Here is a 22,591-nt window from a genome sequence, read left to right as displayed (position 1 = left end):
AGGGTTCATGTCTGGAGAACATGCTGGTCATTCTAGTCGAGTGATGTCGTTATCCTGAAGGAAGTCATTCACAGAATGTGCACGATGGGGGCGCGAATTGTTGTCCATGAAAACGATGGTTCGTCAGTATATGGCCGATATGGTTGCGGCGTACGCCGGTTCCACATAATGCCACTCCAAAACAGCAGGGAACCTCCACCTTGCTGAACTTGCTGGACAGTGTGTCTAAGGCGTTCAACCTGACCGGGTTGCCTCCAAAATCATGTCCGACGATTGTCTGGTTGAAGGCATATGCGACACTCATCGGTGAAGAGAACGTGATGCCAATCCTGAGCGGTCCATTCGGCATTTAGCTGGGCCCATCTGTACCGCGCTGCATGGTGTCAAGGTTGCAAAGATGTACCTCGCCATGGACGTCGGGAGTGAAGTTTCGCATCATGCAGCCTATTGCGCACAGTTTGAGTCGTAACACGACGTTCTGTGGCTGCACGAAAAGCGTTATTCAACATGGTGGCGTTGCTGTCAGGGTTCCTCCGATCCATAATCCGTAGGGAGCGGTCATCCATGCAGTAGTAGTCCTTAAGAGTCCTAAGCGAGACATGTCATCGACAGTTCCTGTCTCTCTCTATCACCTCCATGTCCGAACCACATCGCTTTGGTTCACTCCAAGACTCCTGGACGCTTCCCGTGTTGAGAGCCCTTCCTGGCACAAAGTAACAACGCGGAAATGATCGAACCGCGGTATTGACCGTCGAGGCATGGTTGAACAACAGACAACACGAGCCGTTTACCTCCTTCTTGGTGGAATGACTGGAACTGATCGGCTGTCGGACCCCCCTGTAACTGACGCTGCTCATGCATGTTTGTTTACATCTTTGGGCGGGTTTAGCGACATCTCTGAACAATCAAAGAGACTGTGTCTGTGATACAGTATCCACAGCCGACGTCTGTCTTCAAGAGTTTTGGGAACTTCGGTGTTGCAACTTTTTTTTATGTGTGTATTTTCCGGTTGGTATAATAAAACACATGTTTATACAGTCTCATACACAGCAAAGCAAAAGCAACATAGAATAAACACGCTGCCTACATAAATTTCTCTCCAAAATTCTTGCACAAACTGTACACTGAAGAGCCAATGCCGCGATGGATTAGCCGAGATGATTACGAATGTGTCACCTGTCTGAGTCGTATCAGGGGTCCCACATCACTCTAACTGCACACGCCCCACACCATTTCAGAGCCTCCAACAGTTTGAACAGTCCCATGCTGACATGCAGGGTCAGTGGATTAATGAGGTTATCTCCATACCTGTACACGTCCATTCGCCCGATGCAATGTGAAACGAGATTCGTCCGACCAGATAACATATTATATTTCCAGTCATCAACCGTCTAATGTCGGTGTTGACGGGTCCAGGCGAGGCGTAAAACTTTGTGTCGTGCAGTCATCAAGTGTACTCCGGTGGACATACTGCTCCGGAAGCCCATATCGACGATGTTTAGTTGAATGGTTCGCACACTGACCCTTGTTGATGGCCCAGCACTGAAATCTGCAGCAATTTTAGGAAGGGTTGCACTTCTGTCACGTTGAACGATTCTTTTCAGTCGTCGATGGTCTCGTTTCCGCAGGATTTTTCTCCGGCCGCAGCGATGTCGGAGATTTGATGTTTTACCGGATTCCTGATATTCACGGTACACTCGTGAAAGGGTCGTACAGGAAAATTCCCACTTCATCGCTACGTCGGAGGTGCTGTGTCTCATCGCTCGTGCGCCGAATATAGCAACACGTTCAAACTCACTTAAATCTTAATAACCTGCCATTGTAGCAGTAGTAACCGATCTAAAAACTGCACCAGTCGCTTGTTGTCTTATACAGGGTGTTACAAAAAGGTACGGCCAAACTTTCAGGAAACATTCCTCACACACAAAGAAAGAAAATATGTTACGTGGACATGTGTCCGGAAACGCTTACTTTCCATGTTAGAGCTCATTTTATTACTTCTCTTCAAATCACATTAATAATGGAATGGAAACACACAGCAACAGAACGTACCAGCGTGACTTCAAACACTTTGTTACAGGAAATGTTCAAAATGTCCTCCGTTAGCGAGGATACATGCATCCACCCTCCGTCGCCTGGAATCCCTGATGAACTGATGCAGCCCTGGAGAATGGCGTATTGTATCACAGCCGTCCACAATACGAGCACGAAGAGTCTCTACATTTGGTACCGGGGTTGCGTAGACAAGAGCTTTCAAATGCCCCCATAAATGAAAGTCAAGAGGGTTGAGGTCAGGAGAGCGTGGAGGCCATGGAATTGGTCCGCTCCTACCAGTCCATCGGTCACCGAATCTGTTGTTGAGAAGCGTACGAACACTTCGACTGAAATGTGCAGGAGCTCCATCGTGCATGAACCACATGTTGTGTCGTACTTGTAAAAGCACATGTTCTAGCAGCACAGGTAGAGTATCCCGTATGAAATCATGATAACGTGCTCCATTGAGCGTAGGTGGAAGAAACTAAAATGAGCTCTAACATGGAAATTAAGCGTTTCCGGACACATGTCCACATAACATCTTTTCTTTATTTGTGTGTGAGGAATGTTTCCTGAAAGTTTGGCCGTACCTTTTTGTAACACCCTGTATAGGCGTTTCCAACCGCAGCGCCGTGTTCTACCTGTTTACATGTCTCTGTATTTGAACACGCAAGCCTATACCAGTGTCTTTGACCCTTCAGTGTATTACGTAATACACAATAAGCTACAACTGGCTCTCATATATAACATACTACGTAGTCAGAAAAATAAACACATTAAGGCATGTATTTGTAAGCTCTGTATATACCTGTAAAGCTCTGTTTCTTCTGTTTCTTATGTCAGACATGGCAGAAAAGATACATTCATATTGCACAATTACTCCATTCCTAGATATAAAATTTTGTTCACACATTAGGTAAAATGAACAAGGGAAATGAAGTAGAATTATGTGGAAAACTCCAAAAATTCATAAAGAGCACAGGATATGGAAACGAGACGCAGCACGAAAAGCTGGAAACCAGCTATGTGACGTTTCAAAAACTTCTCCACGTAATGATTCCTCTTTTATTAAGAACGTAAACGTTTGGTGATTTCTTGAGCCTTTCCTTTATTAAAAATTAATCTGTATTAACAAGTGCAACATTGTAACTTGAGTAAAATTTGTTTTCGAGTGTAGTAATGTAACAGTATCTTTGACAATCTAACCATTACGGTACAAACCTCTGAATAAATGTCGGCCTCATTGGGTGTTCTCTGCCCCATGAAAGGACTGTATGTTCCGTTACAATTATACTATTGTAATTGACACATACACAGCAGATCAAATGCTTCAAGACCACTGTTGATGGACTCTCAACTCCAGGAAACATGCTTTCATTAAGTAGGTAACTCTAGCTTATTGATTCAGTCCGTTACAGTCAGACCGAAAAGTATAAACTTTAAGGGGAGCCGGAGGTGCCTATGCTGCCCATGTTAAAATCACTAAGTTTAAGGAACATTTATGAATAAACTACGAAATAGAAAAATTTGAATTTTTTGTACATATAGAGTGGTTTAGTATTGCAGTTATGACATAGGAATATTGGAGTATCTTTTCTAGTTTCCTTCCAATTATTTTTTTTAGTTAATGACCCAATTTTTTTTACAAATAATTGCTTTATAATTAAACTGAAATGAAACTACTGAACATATTGCCAAATGGCTGTGTTACAATGTAAGTTTGACCACTAGGGGTGCTGTATAAAAATTTCATCTCTCTAGCTTGAGTGGATTTTGAGAAAATGTTCCTTATATTCGAAAAATTCTAATTACGGGAAATGGCTATCAAAGTTTCTCAATACATTCCTGCACTATAGGATGGATTATCAGGGTCTTCTTCTTCATCCTCCAACAGCTTCCTCTTCTGTCTTCTTTTCTGGCCTGTTGTTCCATCACACTTCATATGCCTTTCTCTTCTTTCTGCACCTCTTATCCTTTCTCTGTCAATATTTCTTAGTGCTCGTACAGTGTTCACCCCAGCTGTAAATCCTAATGCCTTCAGAACTTCACACTTCAGACTGTTCCCTTGGTTGTAGGTTGCTATTGCATCATAAATGCCAAAGTGCAGTGTTTTTATGCTTACAAACACCCTTTTAGGAATCACTTTCCAAATCAAATTGTTTACGCTCTCATTAGGATTCTGCGTCTTTCCGTGTAGACATTTGTGTAACAATTCTGGCTGTGCTAAGTCATGAAAAATTGGTTTTATTGCATTTGTCACAGCTGCTGGCAAACCATGTTTGTGATCCTTTTTTGCATTATATTTGCACCAGGAATCTTTTGGGCACAGGCTGTGTTGAGGGTATTCATTGGAAGAGCCAGTATGAAGGAACAATGCCCACACTGCTTTTCGCATGTCACTAACATTACTAGTATTTTGTCTTATAGCATACCCATAGTATCTCTGTAGACGTTCAATCACCTCATCAGTAAGCCTGCCTCTCCCTCCTATTGTCTTTCCATCACTGAGCTTACTTGAACCCAAAGTTTGTTTGAGCCTTCGAAGCCGTGCACCCATACGCTTTTGCACATGCCCAGTGCATTCCAACTTTTCAACTACAAATTCATTTCCATATGGTTTCAGTTCCTCTATAGTCTTGAAACCTTTGGAGTCATCATCCCCAAGGTAGTATTTGCTAGAAGATGTCACAGGGCTATGGCCGGCCATGTGTTGCTTAGCAGAAGAACGCACTGTTTCAGTAATTGTAGTATCGCAACTTGGTATTAGTGTTAATTTTCTTTTCCCTACGTTCTTCCTCTTCTTATATACACGGTTACTAAAACGTGGCATCGTAATGTTTAAACAAGTGATGATGCTCTTTAAGGACAAGTGTTTCTGTATGAGTAATTAACTTCGTTCCTTTAATTTTGAATGCGAATTGAATCGCATGTTTTCGGAACAGTTCAACGGGCTGAAAGTTCCGAGAAAGTGTATCAGCATTACGTATAGTGTCGTCCACAGACGTTGCGTATCGATTCAGTTTAAGCAATCCATTTCGCACTACGCCAGGATGCCGCATGTAGCGGTACTTACGCGGCGTTTTCCTCTTGTTGTGTTTTTCCATGTAGACCGTCAGAGCCTTCTTGCAGCTGGTCTCCGTCCACAGTCTTTGTACGTTGTTTTCTTCGTATTCAAGTGTGTGATTACTATCTGAGCCGTGTCACGGCTCAGCTAATTTGATTTACCCGCGAGATCCTTTCACTTGTTTTCGCCGCAGCGATAGGGGGCGTGATCGCTGAGCACTGTTGGCGCTGGTGCGCGAAGAAACAGTTCTGGAGGACGTCTCGGTCTGGATGGACAGGACGGAAGCGGCGGGGAGTCAACTGGTGCCTGCCGATTAAGGATGCGATGAGTATGGCTGTTTGTGAGCATGTGTGGAGGACGTAATGCTCGCTTGCTTAGCGTGGTTCTCCGTGACAAGCTGTTGTTTGTTGGGCCTAGCACTCGAGTGTAACAGGAAACTGCATTGGTGTGGTTCTCGTCACCTGGCTAAGGCCGAAATTTTCATATACTTTCATTATATTTAATGATCATTACTTTATTATGTGCTTGGTACTTGTAGCCAACATTTTATGATTTGAAATACTTCAGAGAATATCATCATGTGCTAGGTGTCTACTGTGAATAATTCGTAATTTGTTTCATACTGTATGGCACGAATCCACTATCATCGATCATTTTATGAAAGTTCTGTCCAAATTATTATTACATTAGACTTTGTTAAAATTGGTGCGTTTAAATTGCAAATTTCTTAATTCTACTAATATTGCTTGAGGTAAACCCATCTATTTCTTGATATTGCCGTATTTGTGTATTACGTTGTGTTTCTTGTCGAGACTGACTGAATTGATTTTGGAACACGTGGGGCGAGTATTTAAATGAAAATTTTCTAGATAACACAACCGTCGTGAAAATGAAAACTTGACAATGTTTACTCATGTCACCAGTCGTTAATGTTATTCTGTCTTGTAGCTTACTAAACTAATATAAAATAATTTAGAAATTATGTATATTTGTCACGAAAGGTGAACTGATGTCACATGAGAGAAAAATAAGTGACATTTGTGTTGGGTTTACGTAAGCTTAAGTGAAATAAGGAGATAAAAAGAAAAGCGATTATCATTGCTACATTTTTTTTTAAGCAGGCAGTAAGGATTTTGTTGCACTCTTGCCAAATTGGGTTTTTTTAAGGTTTGATTTACATGTAGTACAAATCACAAGTTCAATATTTTTCTGGTGTAATTGTTAATATTTGTACGTGTTGCACTATTGTACGATATAATATACCTTTTACTAACAGTACCTTTATGTAATGTTTCAGAGTGGGGCTGCATGTTCGTCTGGAGAATGTTTTAAAAAAATTTATTGCTAAAACTTCCTTTTAAACTGTTAATTGTGTTAACTTGGATGTATAACCAATTATTGTTAAATAATAAATCTGTGTCAACATGGCTTGGACCAAATAAGTGTGCCTACACCTTCCCCATCCTGGCTCTGCTACCGCCGGTACATCACACTATCGATGGTGCAGATCTATAGAAATGATTTTCATTTTGTACAACATGTTATAAATGGTATTAAATTTTTGGGCAGCACCCACACAATTGTTTTTCTTTGAAATATTATCATTTCAAGACTTTTAGATAGTGAGGTCAATGAATGGAAACCTCTGAGATCGTTTTTCAAAATACTGTACATTACTTTGCTCAGCATTGCAGAATGTTTTGTACGGAAGGAACGCTCGGCATTCGAGCACTGCTGTTGTCGTTCCTCACTGTTAACAAAGGATTCAGTCTGCAATATACTTCGACTGTTCAGGTGATCGGACACAGCAATGACAAATATGTATACTTATTTGTGCTTTAACAAGGACAAATGGTTAGAGAAAGTTATACCAGGCTGGTAGGTTAACTTTTTTCAGGCGCGGCACTGTCATTGGCGATGTAGCCATTCAGTGTACACCTGTCATGGCCGAAGTTGAAGATGATGTCTTCTTCAACTTCATGTCAACTTTAGGTCGACTTCACATGTAGCAATCGTCCAAAGACTGTTGAGTCCGGCTGCTGCTAGTTACAATGGGAAGTGTTGGAAGCTGCAGTTCTGTTGATCACCTAATCACTCTGTAAGGACCTTTTACTAGCCAGGCAACATAGACATGTTAATTAGCATATGGAATCCTTAAGGACAAGTTCTATTCCTTAAAAAGGAATACTGCCTTATAAAATAACGGCTCCCCTGCATCTGCTTAAAGTGACTGACTTACATATTAATTTTCCCACCCCCGTCAAAAATATATTTCCGAAATCAGAAACAGGTTGGAAGACCCTCTGTGCTGGAGAGGATCTGTATAAAAGAGCCTTTAAGTGACGTGTTTGTGGGCGAGTGAGAAAGTTGTTGTTATCACACGAAGTGGCTCCTAGCAGGTAAGCCGAGGTGTGTTACGGTACTACGAGCGATTGGTTCGGCAGCTGTAACTCAGGCTGAAGTTAACGCCCCTCTTCTCAGTCATCAGTATGCAGGAAGAAAGGCGTTTATTTCTTGAAGACAACTGCCGTTGAGAAGAAGCATCAGGCACATGGCTAATGTTAGAACGAACAGCCCACTTAAACAAAACTTATTCGGTTAAATCAAACCCTTAATCTTATCTATACTGGTTGTTGCAGGAATTCCATAGAGTTTTCTCCTGTGATGTAAATAATTATGTGGTTATAATAAACTGCCCACTTTTGAAACTTTGGCCTGCACTGACTGAAAGGTTGAATTGTTGCCAGAACGCGGTGGACGTGACACAAAGATATCACTGACACACGACCCAAATACGGAATCGATGTGCTACTTTATTCTACAGGTTTGAGTCACATAAGCGGCGTCTAATCAAACACAATGCCTATGGATCATGACACAGTTGTACGACTGGACTCGTGATTTTCTGCCAGAAAGGTCACAGTTCGTAGTAACAGACGGAAAGTCATCGAGTAAAACAGAAGTAATATCTGGCGTTCCCCGAGGAAGTGATATAGACTTTCTACTGTTCTTAATTTATATAAACAACTTAAGAGACAATCTGAGCAGCCTTCTTACATTGTTTGGAGTTAGTGCTGTCGTTTACCGTCTAATAAAGCCATCAGAATATTAAAACCAATTGCCAAGGAATTTAGACAAGATACTGTATGATCCGAAAAGTGTCAGTTGACTGTAAACAATAAAAAGTGTGAGGTCAGCTACATGAGAACTAAAAGCAATCCGTTAAATTTCTTTTCCACGATTAATCTACATCTACATCTACATCCATACTCCGCAAGCCACCTGACGGTGTGTGGCGGAGGGTACCTTGAGTACCTCTATCGGTTCTCCCTTCTATTCCAGTCTCGTATTGTTAGGGGAAAGAAAGATTGTCGGTATGCCTCTGTGTCGGCTCTAATCTCTCTCATTTTATCCTCATGGTCTCTTCGCGAGATATACGTAGGAGGGAGCAATATACTGCTTGACTACTCGGTGAAGGTATGTTCTCGAAACATCAACAAAAGCCCGTACCGAGCTACTGAGCGCCTCTCTTGCAGAGTCTTCCACTGGAGTTTATCTATCATCTCCGTAACGCTTTCGCGATTACTAAATGATCATGTAACGAAGCGCGCTGCTCTTCGTTGGATCTTCTCTATCTCCTCTATCAACCCTATCTGGTATGGACCCCACACTGGTGAGCAGTATTCAAACAGTGGGCGAGCAAGTGTACTGTAACCTACTTCCTTTGCTTTCGGATTGCATTTCCTTAGGATTATTCCAATGAATCTCAGTCTGGCATCTGCTTTACTGACGATCAACTTTATATGATGATTCCATTTTAAATCACTCCTAATGCGCACTCCCTGATAATTTATGGAATTAACTGCTTCCAGTTGCTGACTGCTATATTATAGCTAAATGATAAGAGATCTTTCTTTCTATGTATTTGCAGCACATTACACTTGTCTACATTGAGATTCAATTGCCATTCCCTGCACCATGCGTCAATTCGCTGCAGATCCTCCCGCATTTTAGTACAATTTCATTGTTACAACCTCTCGATATACCACAGCATCATCCGAAAAAAGCCTCAGAGAACTTCCGATGTTATCCACAAGGTCATTTAAGTATATTGTGAACAGCAACGGTCCTACGACACTCCCCTACGGCACACCTGAAATCACTCTTACTTCGGAAGCGTTCTCTCCATTGAGAATGACATGCTGCGTTCTGTTATCTAGGAACTCTTCAATCCAATCACACAATTGATCTGATAGTCCATATGCTCTTCCTTTATTCATTAAACGACTGTGGGGGAACTGTATCGAACGCCTTACGGAAGTCAATAAACACGGCATCTACCTGGGAACCCGTGTGTATGGCCCTCTGAGTCTAGTGGACGAATAGCGCGAGCTGGGTTTCACACGATCGTCTTTTTCGAAACACATGATGATTCCTACAGAGTAAATTTCTAGTCTCCAGAAAAGTCATTATACTCGAACGTAATACGTGTTCCAAAATTCTACAACTGATCGATGTTAGAGATATAGGTCTATAGCTCTGCACATCTGTTCGACGTCCCTTCTTGAAAACGGGGATGACCTGTGCGCTTTTCCAATCCTTTGGAACGCTACGCTCTTCTAGAGACCTATGGTACACCGCTGCAAGAATGGGGGCAAGTTCCTTCGCGTACTCTGTGTAATCACACAAATACAAAGGTTGTCGGTTCAACTAAATACCGGATGGTCATAATTAAAGTGCAACTACCCATGGAGGTCCACTGTGTGCTGTAATAATCGTGTGGCAGCGAAATCTGGTAGATGTGCTACGCGTTAATGCGGAAACATTTTACTTTGTAAAAGAAATAGTCCCATTTTGGTCACCAGATGCAAAACTGGCGGTGTACACTATATGACGGTATGACATATACGCTGTCATTTGACAAGCCATAACATGAGTGAACACTACGCATCAATTACAGTGCTGCACTGAGAGAATACTGCCGACTGAAAAGTGTGAGGAGAGGCCCGATGTCATTAAATGTTTAAAGATGATGATAATGAAAATCGAAAATATGGTTAAGCTTGGTGTGGCACCTAGAAGATGAAGGCGTCCTATCCCAGTGGAAGTTATTGATGAGTTTGCTGTTGCTGTTGCTGTAACTGACCACACAGCACGCCCCCAGGCGGTGCTAGTGCTCGTGCTGTGTCAAGAGAGTTGTCCGTCCCTTGATGGACAGTACGGGAAGTTCTGAGGTCTATTTCACACTGGTACCAGCACAAGATCAGACGGTGCAGGTATTAGATAGACCTCATGATCCGCAACAAGGCTCTGAATATGCTCTTCGGTTTCTGGCACGGATGGGAGTTGATGACGTGTGGCCGTGCAGTATTCTACGGAGTGACGAGGCACATTTTGCACTACAGGGTGAGTACACAGAACTGCCGAATTTGGGTGCGCGAAGAGCTATTGCACTCGCGGTATGTGACTGTGTGGTGTGGGTTCACAAGCACCTGCATTCTCCGTTGCCTTCTTGCACAGCATGTGATTCGTGCTTTGGAAGAGCGCATCCGTGTGGGAAGCACTGTTTTCAGGTAAGATGGGGCAACATCTCATGTCACTCATCCAGTGGGATATCTGCTTAATGTAACCTTCCACGAACATGTTATTTTCAGACGTTTTCTAGATGCATGGTCTGCAAATCATTTTATTTGAATCCATATGACTTTTGGCTCTTGGGACGTCTAACAGAACCCATTTACCAGGGACTCGTTCCGCCTCTACCCAATATGAAGGCCAGTACACGGGAACACGTTACTCGGATTCCACCGGAACTGCTGCGAGCAACTGTTGATCACGTCGTTTTATGGATGCAGCATCTCGTCGAAGTATCCGTTGCTCATACTGAACGAATTTTGTAAGCGGCGATAATAATAAAGTCAACATCATACCTTTCTTACTTGACTGCCCATGCATACATCTATCTTGCATTCAAAGCGCCAGTTTGCACCCAGTGACCAAAACTGGAACTATTTTTTTCCGGCGAAATCGGTTCAACATTAACCTCTTAGAATACCTACCAAGTTTGGCTGCTATAAGATAATTACAAGCGACATTGCACCTCTGAGAGTAGCTGAGCTTTAATTATAACCACCCGGTATTTGGGGATTGGTATTACGAACAGCTTAAATTAGACCGATCACATAGAAAATGTTATAGAGAAAGCGAATCATAGACGGCGTTTGAGTGGGAGAACACTTACAAGATGCAACAGGTCTACTAAAGAGACTGCGTACACTACAGTTGTCGGTTGCCCTCAGGAGTACTGCTACGCGGTATGGGAACCCTATCGCGTAGGATGAACGCAGGACACTGAAAAAGTTCAGAGAAGGGCAGTCCGTTTTTTACTATCGCGAAACAGGGCAGAGAGTCCAAGGGTATGATACAAAATAATTCTTCGTTGCTGCAGGGTTTTTTCATGACATTTAGATCACCAACTGTCTCTTCCGAATGCGATAATATATATTGACGCCCACCTGTATGAGAAGAAATGATCATCTTGATAAAAGAAAAATCTTGGCTGATACAGAAAGATATGAGTGTTCGTCTTTCCCGCGCGCTGTTCGAGAGAGGAACGGTAGAGAAAAAAGTCAAGGTTGTTTGATGAATCTTCTGCCAAGCACTTAACTGAGAATTCTAGAATAGTCATGCAGATGTACATGTAGATAGGGTTACTGGTGAAGAGTTGCCCGACGTTCACGCCGTGTATGGGTACACTGAATACGATGGAAGAGAAATTGCTGAGCTGTTGCCGCGGCGATGACACCCATGTCACAGTACGAGTAGTTTCGCAGAGTTTGTAACTCATCAGTAAACCTATCTATACCATTTTGTGTCACTTTCAACGTATGTCTAACACTGCCAGAAAAACAAACGCGAGGCAGAACTGTGCAGTACTGAATACAAGATTGAGGACGGAGAGAAAAGTGATCGTTGGTATCAGCAAGCACCGTAATGGGATGGAACAAGTTAGTTTCTAAATGAGCACACCAAGGTATACCGTCGGTTTTTGCGTCGTTGTAAGCTATTTTCAGTGCAGTACAGATATATGTGGGTATGAAGTAAAACGAAATGCATTACTTTGTAACGACTCATAGAAACCACGGAACTCTTTCATTAACTTCGGATTAACTCTGTATATCGCTAGACGCTGTGATGGCGTATTTATTGCCGTAAAGAACTTGATAGTATGTAGTGAGTTCATTAAAGATTCCGAATGAGAAATAATCTGGGTGAAGGTAAATAGCAGATACAGGTCACACGTGATGCACGGATGCTTTTACAGTCGTCCTCGTGCGTCAGGAGCTGTGATGTCAGACCAGCTGAAAGAAAACTTGGAGAACATGGGAAAAATAAATTTCATGATAAATCGATTGCATTGGGGGAAATTTGAGTTTGCCATCTGTAGACTGGGAGAATCATAAGATTAAAAATGGCTCTGAGCACTATGCGACTCAACTTCTGAGGTCATCAGTCGCCTAGAACTTAGAACTAATTAAACCTAACTAACCTAAGGACATCACACACATCCATGCCCGAGGCAGGATTCGAACCTGCGACCGTAGCGGTCACGCGGTTCCAGACTGAAGCGGCCACACCGCACGGCCACACCGGCCGGCCAATCATAAGATTAAAATCGGTTCCAGAGAAAGGACTTGTGTGACTAGTGCTGTGAACAAGTTTTCTGGAAATTGTTTGGAGCAGTTAGGAAACTGACTCATGAAGGCAATTTCGTAGATTTCATACCAACTGGCCCGAATGTTTACATAATGTAGAAGACGGAAGCAGTGATTATGATGCAATCATCAGTTACTACATCTGTTACATGGAATGTTAAGAAAAGTCCTAAAATAATTTTGCTTAGCAAGTTCGACAGGAATTGGGTAGTATATAACTAGTGAATACAAAATATTCAGCTCTGGGGATTGAGAGGAAAGCATACGTAGACTAGAACATGGTTCCTCATTTCAATCATCGCTCAGACGTAAAGATAACAATATTGAGATACGTGATAGTGGAAGTGAGAGTCGTGTCACATCGTTCAACAGTGGAATGACCTCTGGACCGGATGTTGTATTTGTGAGATTCTACGCAGATTACTTGAAAGAACTTGCCCTTCTCCTCGCAACAGTTTATCGGAGGTCACTGAAGCTACGAAGGACGCTAAGCGATTTGACAAAAAGCGCAGCTCATTAGCGGCGGCTCGTCGAACAGATGCAAATAATTACACGCCTATATCGCCGACGTCGATCTGCTGTAGAATTATGGGACACGTTTTACGATCGCTCTTTATGTTCCTTTCGACGAACGATTGTATCATCTGTAAGAATCAACACGGATGCTGCAAACAATAACGTAGCCCACTTGTTCGTCCTTGAGATCGACAGCGTCGTAAACAGAGGTGACAGGTTGACCCTTAACTTTCGGAAGGCATTCGATAGTTCCGCGTTGTCGTTTAGTGGTAAAAATACGAACCTAGCACGTATCGGAGCAGACTTGTGATTGTATTCTGGATGTCCTCGTAGACAGAACTCAAAATATTTTTCTTACTGCAAAGAAATCCGCAGACGCAAGTGTAATTTAAGAAATCTGATAAATGCAAGAGACTGAAAAGATCATATGAAGAGGTGAGCAGAACATTCAGTACGCGCGAGAGTATTATAGAGATGATCTACAAAGCCCAGTGGATGTCGCTACAACAAAGGTGTCGTGGGTCATGGAGAGGCCTACTGCTAAAATTCCAAGAGCGTGTGTCCCGAGAACAAACGGGCAACACACGAAGTGTGGCTGCAGAATAACGTGACTTATGCTGCCAGAAAGTACGGAGGAGGCACCAAAGATTGACGACCAAGAATTGTGAAGCGTGAAGCCTTCTCGTCGAATGCGGCATCTCTGGTGTCTGCTGAACATTCAGTGTGGCCGTGGCCTTCGTTTGTGTAAAAGCTGTTATTTTGTTTTGCAGGAGAAACAATATTTGTTTATTGTTCACTTTAATTATTTATAATTTGTTTGCTTTAAAATTTTCACGTATTGGTACTATATTTTCTGTATACGTAAATTAAAGTGTACTACAGTGGAGATTGAAGTTCTTTGCGTTGTGTGTGAGTAATGTATGTAAAATACTATGTAAATTGTTTATTACATTAATTTCGTATTTAAAAATATTTGTGTGTATAAACTGTTCATGTTGAAGTAAATTTGACAATTTAAGAAATGGTCACGCTTAGCATAATATAAGAAGTAGGTGTTATGTAAAAGCAAGTGTCTTTTTGTTTGAAACGAAAGTGGCTCTGGGGAGTGGAAATGGTGGCAAGGGCGAACTGGCGCGCTACCTAGAGCAAGTACGGAAAGTAAGTCACCCTGTCTGTAGGCAGCAGTGATTGAGGCTGGAACAGGAGAAGCTTTGCCTGCAAATTTGCACAAAATGCCTCGGATGGAGACTGCAAACAGCTTACGGCATAGCTGCGACTCGTTGGGCTACTATATGTAGAACTGAACGACGCCAAGAAGAGAAATTAAGCCCATACAGCAAGAGACTTGCAGGCCATACTGTGGGTAGTGCAGCCGCCATAATTGTTCGCCACACCCTAGCCTACAGCTACCAGGTAATACTTCTGTAGTAAATTTACTTTTGTACAGAGTGAATCATTAATTTAAACTGTGTTTTAATAATCATTCTTGAACTTTAAATAAAGTGGTTCACAATGTTATTTTATCCTAATCATACACCTATATAGGGTTCCTTCCTAATGTTTGATGAATCCGAGTATTCTGTTTACAGACTTACGAACTGCCAAGTTAATATTAAGACGCACCATTTAAATTGTTTCTGAGTTTTCTGAACAATTAAAAAGTGTTATAGTAAAAGTTTGCATACGTAAATTTCAATCAGAATGTAGACAAATTACTTGAATCTGTTAAATGACTATACAGAGTTAGTTCAAAGAATAACAGCTTTTGAAAATAAATTCCACTAAGAAAGAGGTTTTCTTGAAGTGAAATGATCAGTATAAAAAGTGTGTGGTTCAGTATATAAGTATCTTGGTATTTAAGTTTGTGTATTATAGAAAATGATTTTCTATTTGTTCACCCTCGCCAATTTTTTTAGCATCCCTGAAGTTATCTACTGGTCTTTTTCTCTTTTAAAAGTGTAATGTATAGGGGTGTAGCAGTCAAAAAGAAATTCCAGTGTTTGCACCAACATTGTTTACGTGGAGTAGTATTTATTTGAAGAACTAAATTAAACAGTAGGAAATTCATACTTCTGCTTTTCCAATTCTCCCGTGTTTCACTGCCTGGATAGGCTGGCGACCATTGGTACATGGTTTAAACCACTAAATGAACTTGGAACTGCGTTTTCCTAGCTTCAGTCTAATATTATTCATACTGCGTTTCCGGTAAAATATTAGGAAAAGAATTGAATAGTCTGATTTACTTATCCATTAGACACAACATACGGTCAAATCTTGTAAAAAGGGTAACTCCATTGATTATCTTTTCCTTATCAGGACTATCCTCCCTTAGTGCACTTTATTTTGAAACTTAACTAAATTTTCGCGTGACAGGACTATTTGTTCTGTTGGGGTATCGTATACGGGGCAACATAGAGACCGCGTTTTCTGTTATTTAGGTAAAAGCATACTAAATTACAATAGTTGAGGTAGGGTTATAAGAGGAACGAATTGTCGTGAAGTTTCACATGAAACTTGGAAAAACTACTACTGAAACCTTTTACTAAAAGCAGTGCATGGCGAAGACTGTTTATCACATACGCGAGTTTTTGAGTGGTTCAAGCGTTTCCAAAGTAGGCGAGAAGACGTTGAAGATGACTCACGCCTGGGACGCCCTTCAACATAAAAAATGGATAATATCAGAAAGTAAGTAATTTGGTACGAGCTGATCGTCGGTTGAGTATTCGATCCATTGTTGAAACTTTAGGAATTGACAAAAATGCGTAAAGAAAACTTTGCAAAACCTGTTTAACTTGAGAAAAGTGAGTGCAAAACTTGTGCCGAAAGTTCACACTATCGGACAAAAAGAAACTTGTAAAAGTGTTTGTGCTGGCACATTGAATAATTAAAAATGATAATTAAAAAGGACCCAACTTCACTGAGAGCGAAAAAAGCATCAATGAGCAAATCAAGATTCAAAGCGATCATGATTGCTTTTTCCGATATTCATGGCATTGTGCATCTCCACTCGGTTCTTGAAGGTCAGAGTATTAATAAACATTGCTTTCGTGAGGTTCTTGCTCAAACGCATGAGAAAATAATAAAAAAAAGACCCGAATTGTGGAAGAACAAATCACGGGGTTCTGCACCAAGGCAACGCATCGGCTCATACCTCATTGTCTATTAGAGGTCTCTAACGAAGTACAGAACCCGAGTGTTTGATCACCCACATCAATCGGCTGGCCTAGCACCATTTGACTTTTATCTTTTCTACAAGGTCAAATCTACATTAAAAGGAAAAAGATTTCAGTCCGTTGTAATGAAACAAAAAGAGGCACGCGTCATCAAGGAGCTCAACGAAGAAGACTTCCCGCACTGTTTCCATCAGTGGAAAATTCACATGGAGCGTTGTGGGGATAGGGGAGGGGAGTGTTTTGAGGGTGACAATAACTAAATATATATGTTTTTCACATAAAAGTTTTACAGCAATACTCCCGTTATTTTATACATTTTATAACCGCGGTTCGTGCTACTTCCACCAACATGCGTCTCACGAAATGACCACGACGAGAAAATCAGAGAAATTACAGCTGTTACGGAGGCTTATGACACTCTTTTTTCCCACGCAACATTTGCGAGTGAAACAGGGAAAGGGGAAAATGATAGTGGTACCAAAGTGTAACCTCCACCACACATCGTAAGTAACTCGCAGAATACAGATATAGATGTAGATTTAGAAACACTCGATAATGTTCAGTGCTAGGAAAATTGTGAAGTATATAATGGCAGTGAGAGAAGAATGAAAAGGAGGAAGCAGAACTGGGTGAGAGCCAGTGATAATGAGAGAGAGAGGCTATGACAATGACACGAGGAAGAGAGAGATAGTGACGGCGAGAAGAGACGGTAACATTGGGAACGAGTGAATGAGATAGTAAAAGTAAGAGAGAGCAAGAGGGAGATAGTGATAGTGACATTAAACAGTTATAGTAGGACGGAACGAAGGCGACTGTGGTTGTGAGACGGAAGACAGTGACAGATGGAGAGCCACAAAGGTAATGAGTGAGTGAGAGTGGCAACTGGGAGTGAGTGGGTAAGAGAGACTTACAGCGAAGCACTAGTGGGAGTGAGTGAGTTACAGTTAGAGCAACTTGTAGGAGTTAGAGGTAGGTTGGACGTCAAAAAGAGTGCGAATATGTTCACATGCCAATATTAGACACACCTCAGACCGGATGTTACATGCACAAAAATTTTCCATGAGCTTCAGTACTGCAACGCGGAGTTCCCAAAACCCTTCAGATTATAACTGAGACACTTTATATCACATTTTTCCTTGCTAAGTCACTTTATAAACTATGTTTTCGCCTCACACCGCATTTTACGTGCGTATTTTATATGCACAAGTAGAGTAACTTTCAAACTCTCCATCTCGAAAACGGATAAAGATATCACAAAAATTTTAATGTGCTCGAGATCGGGATCATAGGAATATATCGTAAAAAGTTCAGCTGCTTGTTGTGCACAACCGTCTTCGAATCCGTGGCTGGGGTTTGGTAAAAAAAAAAAAAAAAAAAAAAAAAAAAAAAAAAAAAAAAAAAAAATTCCAAAAGTTTTTAGGCCTACAGGTAATAAATTTTTAAGGAATTATACCCCCCAAATTTACGCAAATGCATCATTCATTCATTCATTCATCACTGGTACATCCATGAATTTAAATCAGAGGATATCACGAATGTACCCGCCATCATCAATTATCATTCAGTTATTTAATAACTTTTACGTGCGTATTTCACGTATAGAAGTAGTTTAAATTTGAATCTTTTGTATCTTAGCAACGGATAAAGATATCAAGAAAAGCAGTTCGAGATCGGGATCTTAGGTATATATCGTAAAAAGTTCAAGCATTTTCTATGCATAGCGGTCTTGGAATACGCGTCTTGTGTTTTGTCCGCTGCTGACGGCGGAAAAATGGCGGAAAACACTTTTTTGGGTTTTCTCAGGTACTGCCCATGAATTTATTCAAATGAACCATTCATTCCTTGATTCGGTCATTCACTGGTAATCCGTCAATTTAATTGAATCAAGGGTTTACCGTGGGTATGGCCACCATCAATCAAGCTACTTCATTTTCAGGTGCATATTTTACGCGTACGATTAGGGTATCTTTGAACCTCTGTATCTGCGAGAGGGATAAAGATATCACGAAAATCTTCGAGGTTGTTCGAGATTGAGATCTTAGGAATATGTCGTACAAACTTCAGCCATTTTCTGTACGTAGCCATCTTGGAATCCTCAACTGGGTTCTGAAGCGCTGGTGACTGAGAAAATACAGTAGAACAGCCCTTTTTAGGGCTTCCAAGGAACTGCTCATTAGCCAATGGTGCCTCTTAAGTCCCATCCAGCCCACCGTCGACCACATTAAATGCAAAAAGAACCAATCAATTTCCTCCATTTGTCTAAGCAGAAGGAAGCGTGTGATATTCATACTTTGATCCTGTATTGTAGGATTCTGACACAAAGACGATCCTTCTGCTGGGTATACGAATGATCCCTAGCCCAAGGACTACCAAAACACTTGAGCTCACCGTTTTATCACCAATAGACCCCGAGCATTGAACACCGGAAAATCACGTTCTCATGCAGGGTATTTTAGAATATATTGGTAAGCATGCTATGCTGTCAGAGGCATACCCAAAATAAACAAAAACTTTCGAAAGTAGTCACCATTAACTCAAATGTGACGCGACTGACACAGAAAATTAAACAAAAAGTAAGATTAAATTAGGTTTCTAGTCCTTCTGCCAACGCAATGGTGGAATTTTACATATGCATACACACCTAGCTCGTTTACATCGTTTAGTATAGTGCTTTTCTTACGTACTTCCGAGAAGAAGTGAACGGTGACTGATTATTTATCTCTTTAAATAGTGTTATTTTACTTTCAGAATTTAGGCTTTTGTGACTGTTATTGTAAAGCGAACTGATGTTGTGGTTCACATATTAGCGCCAGTTCCTGTTTTTCTTGTTTATCTCTTGTGTGAACTGCAATTTTAGTAGTGCAGATATGCGACACAGAAACGTCGCGATCGATAACTTGATATCTTGTTGCGTTCTGCTTGTTGTCTCCTAGTTAATCTCTAACAGCTTTGGTCGGTACATATTGTCACGTAGTAACCACACTCAAGTCAAAATAATTATCAGTGAAAGCATGTTTGTTAAAAACACCAATACACATCCAGAACAGAACTAACCTCCTGCACGAAGAGTGCAGCTGTTTATACAAACACGAAATATTCCAGAATCTACAACCACAACAAACATATTTCAGGAACATTCCAGAAATAATAAATACCGAATAATGGGCTGTGATAACATTTGAGTGTCGATCTGCAGCATACCAGCCGTCGATGCTAATCACAGCGCCGCACTCCATATACCACAGTTCGCACCATTGCTCCCTCTCCTGAAGAAACAGCGACCTGCTGTTTCTGATGTTCACACGAGACCTGAGTACAACACCCTGCATTTAGAACTTCTCAAAGGGCCTCGGTATGATGGCACCACCGGATCCTCGCGTTTCGGTCATCCTCTTCATCATGATGAGTATCGAGGTTGGCCCTTCCCGTCGTTGAGTGGTCTTCAGCCTTCTTGAACCTGCCATTGTCGATCTGTACCTCGGGACCGTGGAGGAGAAATAATGGTGTGCTAGTGTCTTCCTTCACAGTGTTGTCTGCGAATGTCACAGTAGGCTGTACTATATCCCTGTCTCTCTGTTCCACATCAATATACATCGAGAGGATATCTGCCAAAGGCTTATTAAACGTTCTGTGGGGACATTTTTCTGTGAGTGGTAGACAGTTGTCATCCTGTGGATAAAGTCGAAACATGAAATAACCCCTGCTATCAGTCACGACAGGAAAACTTTTCCACAATCAGACCGTGACAGGTGTGCTCTTTGATTCAAAACGATGTCAGCTACAACGGACTTCGTGATTTCTGAAGCTTCAGAAGACGGCACAGCTTTGGTCACACCATTGCGATGAGGTAATACCGATTATTATCCATCGTTTCTGGTTTTCTGACTATGTAAACCCCTCTATGAGGTCGATTACAGTTCGGTGGAATGGTTGTGCTGCAGATGCCCCGGAGGTAAACGTGTCACGTGCTTCCCCCATTGGCATTCCTTACAGTGGCTCACATAGTGACTAACATATCAGGAGAAAGCTGGCCAGTGATTTCTGCGTCTAATTCTGCCTGGCGTCGTCATGAACCCTACGAGACCAAATGCTGCAGTGTCATGAGAGTGCTTCAGGAGAGCTGGCCATAGATTAGCCGGGATGATGAGCAATCATTTTCGCTCAACTAGATCATAGTTCCTCTTACACAACGCTCCGTTTATTAGTTGGAATTCTCCTTTGGTTGGTTTCTCCTTCTGGAAGGCTTACGTAATTGCTTACGTAATTCTTGGGATTGCTGGTCCTTTCTCCTGTTTTGCAGCAATGTCACTTAATGCAGCAAGACAGGTTTCATCCACGCTTCTGTGTACAGTTAAAGGATTCTTTGCAAGGCAGTCAGCATCCTTTTGTTTACGTCAACTTTTGTATACCACCTGAAGCCTCAGTGTCCATCTCACAAGTCTACCTAACGGATCCTTCAGGTTAGTCAACCAACATAGAGAATTGTAATATGTTACAATGATCAATGATTTTCGAAATATTAATGCTCACAACTTCTTGAGGGCCCGGACAACTGCAAGGCACTCTTTATCGTTTGTAAAGTAGTGCATCTCAGATATGGTGAGTATTCTGGAGGCATAAGGTATCACCATGTCAACAACCCTCTTGAATTTTCACTAGAACTGAACCTATCCGGTAACTGCGAATGTCAATGTGAAGGTTTGTTCGGCATTTTCGTCACACAGTGTTAAGACGGGAGACGATGTTAGTACTCTATAAGGGCAAGAAGAGATCTTTCTTGAGCCTAATTTGAGGAAAATTTTGCGTCTAGTAGATCCTGGAAGGGACGTGCCTTAGTACAGAAGTATTGTATGAATCACTGGTAGTATGAGCACATTCCAAGGAAACCTGTCACATTATGGATGTGCAGACGTGCTGGGAAGTCTGTGACTGCTTTTATTTTCTGTAGGTCGGAATGGACTGTCTGGAACCGCGCGACCGCTACGGTCGCAGGTTGGAATCCTGCCTCGGACATGGATGTGTGTGGTGTCCTTAGGTTAGTTAGGTTTAAGTAGTTCTAAGTTATAGGGGACTGATGACCTCAGCAGTTAAGTCCCATAGTGCTCAGAGCCGTTTGAACCATTCGGAATGGACTCCGTCGCCTTTCACCAGATACCGCAAGATATTTATTTCTTGGTTGGTAAAGAGGCACTTCTAGCGATTCTAGTATAGGTCTGCTATCTGAACACACTTCAGCATGGGTTTCAGATGGCTTAAATATTCTTCAGATGTCTTTGAATGTAAAATGTAAAGTTTCACGGCCAGAATTGTCACATTTAATAAAATATTCCGGGCTGTTATGCCATGGTTGAAGGGATTTCACTTTAAAACCCGACTTTCATCCCCATCTGCGGAGGACATTGTCAAGGGGGATCGTAGCTTTGTTGAACGTCGAATTCACGCCCTGGCTCGCTACCAGCTGCAGCACAAACCGCTCCCGCGAGCTCCCGCGCAGTAGCGTGACGTCGCACGTTTTGAATACGCGAGCGCAACTGGCCGTTGTCGACTGCCGGCGTCCGCTATTACTGACATTCCATGGTGGAACACTGGTACACATCTTCAGCACCGGAGTCCAAATTTCATTCAATTTCACGCCCTCCTCCTTCCTACTGAAATTCCTGGGATGTTTCACAATCTCTATTGCCTCTCTGTATAGCCTTTCGTGGTATCCGCTTGTGGCTGCGAGTACATGAGTCCCATCAAAATGAATGTGGTGGTCACCTAGCTGTAAAGCATGTTCCGCAACAGCCGATCTGTCAATCTCTCCTCTTCTGCAATTGGCATTGTGCTGGAGTCCTTTTTTGTAGTACCAACGTACACCTCGCCATAACTATACGGAATCCTATAAATCCCAGCTTTTTTCAGCGGTTGGCGGGCATCCTTGACCGATTTTAGGTGATGTTGTATTTTCCGTGTGGGTGTGTAAATTACCGCGATGTCCCGCTTTTTCAAGATTTTTTTTCTATGCGTTCAGTCACGTCCTTAATGAATGTAGGGAAAACTTCCGACTTCACTGGCGCTTGAGCATCACAATGTTTTCTACGTGGTGG

Source organism: Schistocerca cancellata, chromosome 2, assembly GCF_023864275.1.
Source record: "Schistocerca cancellata isolate TAMUIC-IGC-003103 chromosome 2, iqSchCanc2.1, whole genome shotgun sequence".
NCBI classification, from domain to species: Eukaryota; Metazoa; Arthropoda; class Insecta; order Orthoptera; family Acrididae; genus Schistocerca; species Schistocerca cancellata.
Note: the sequence above shows the minus strand (reverse complement) of the source record.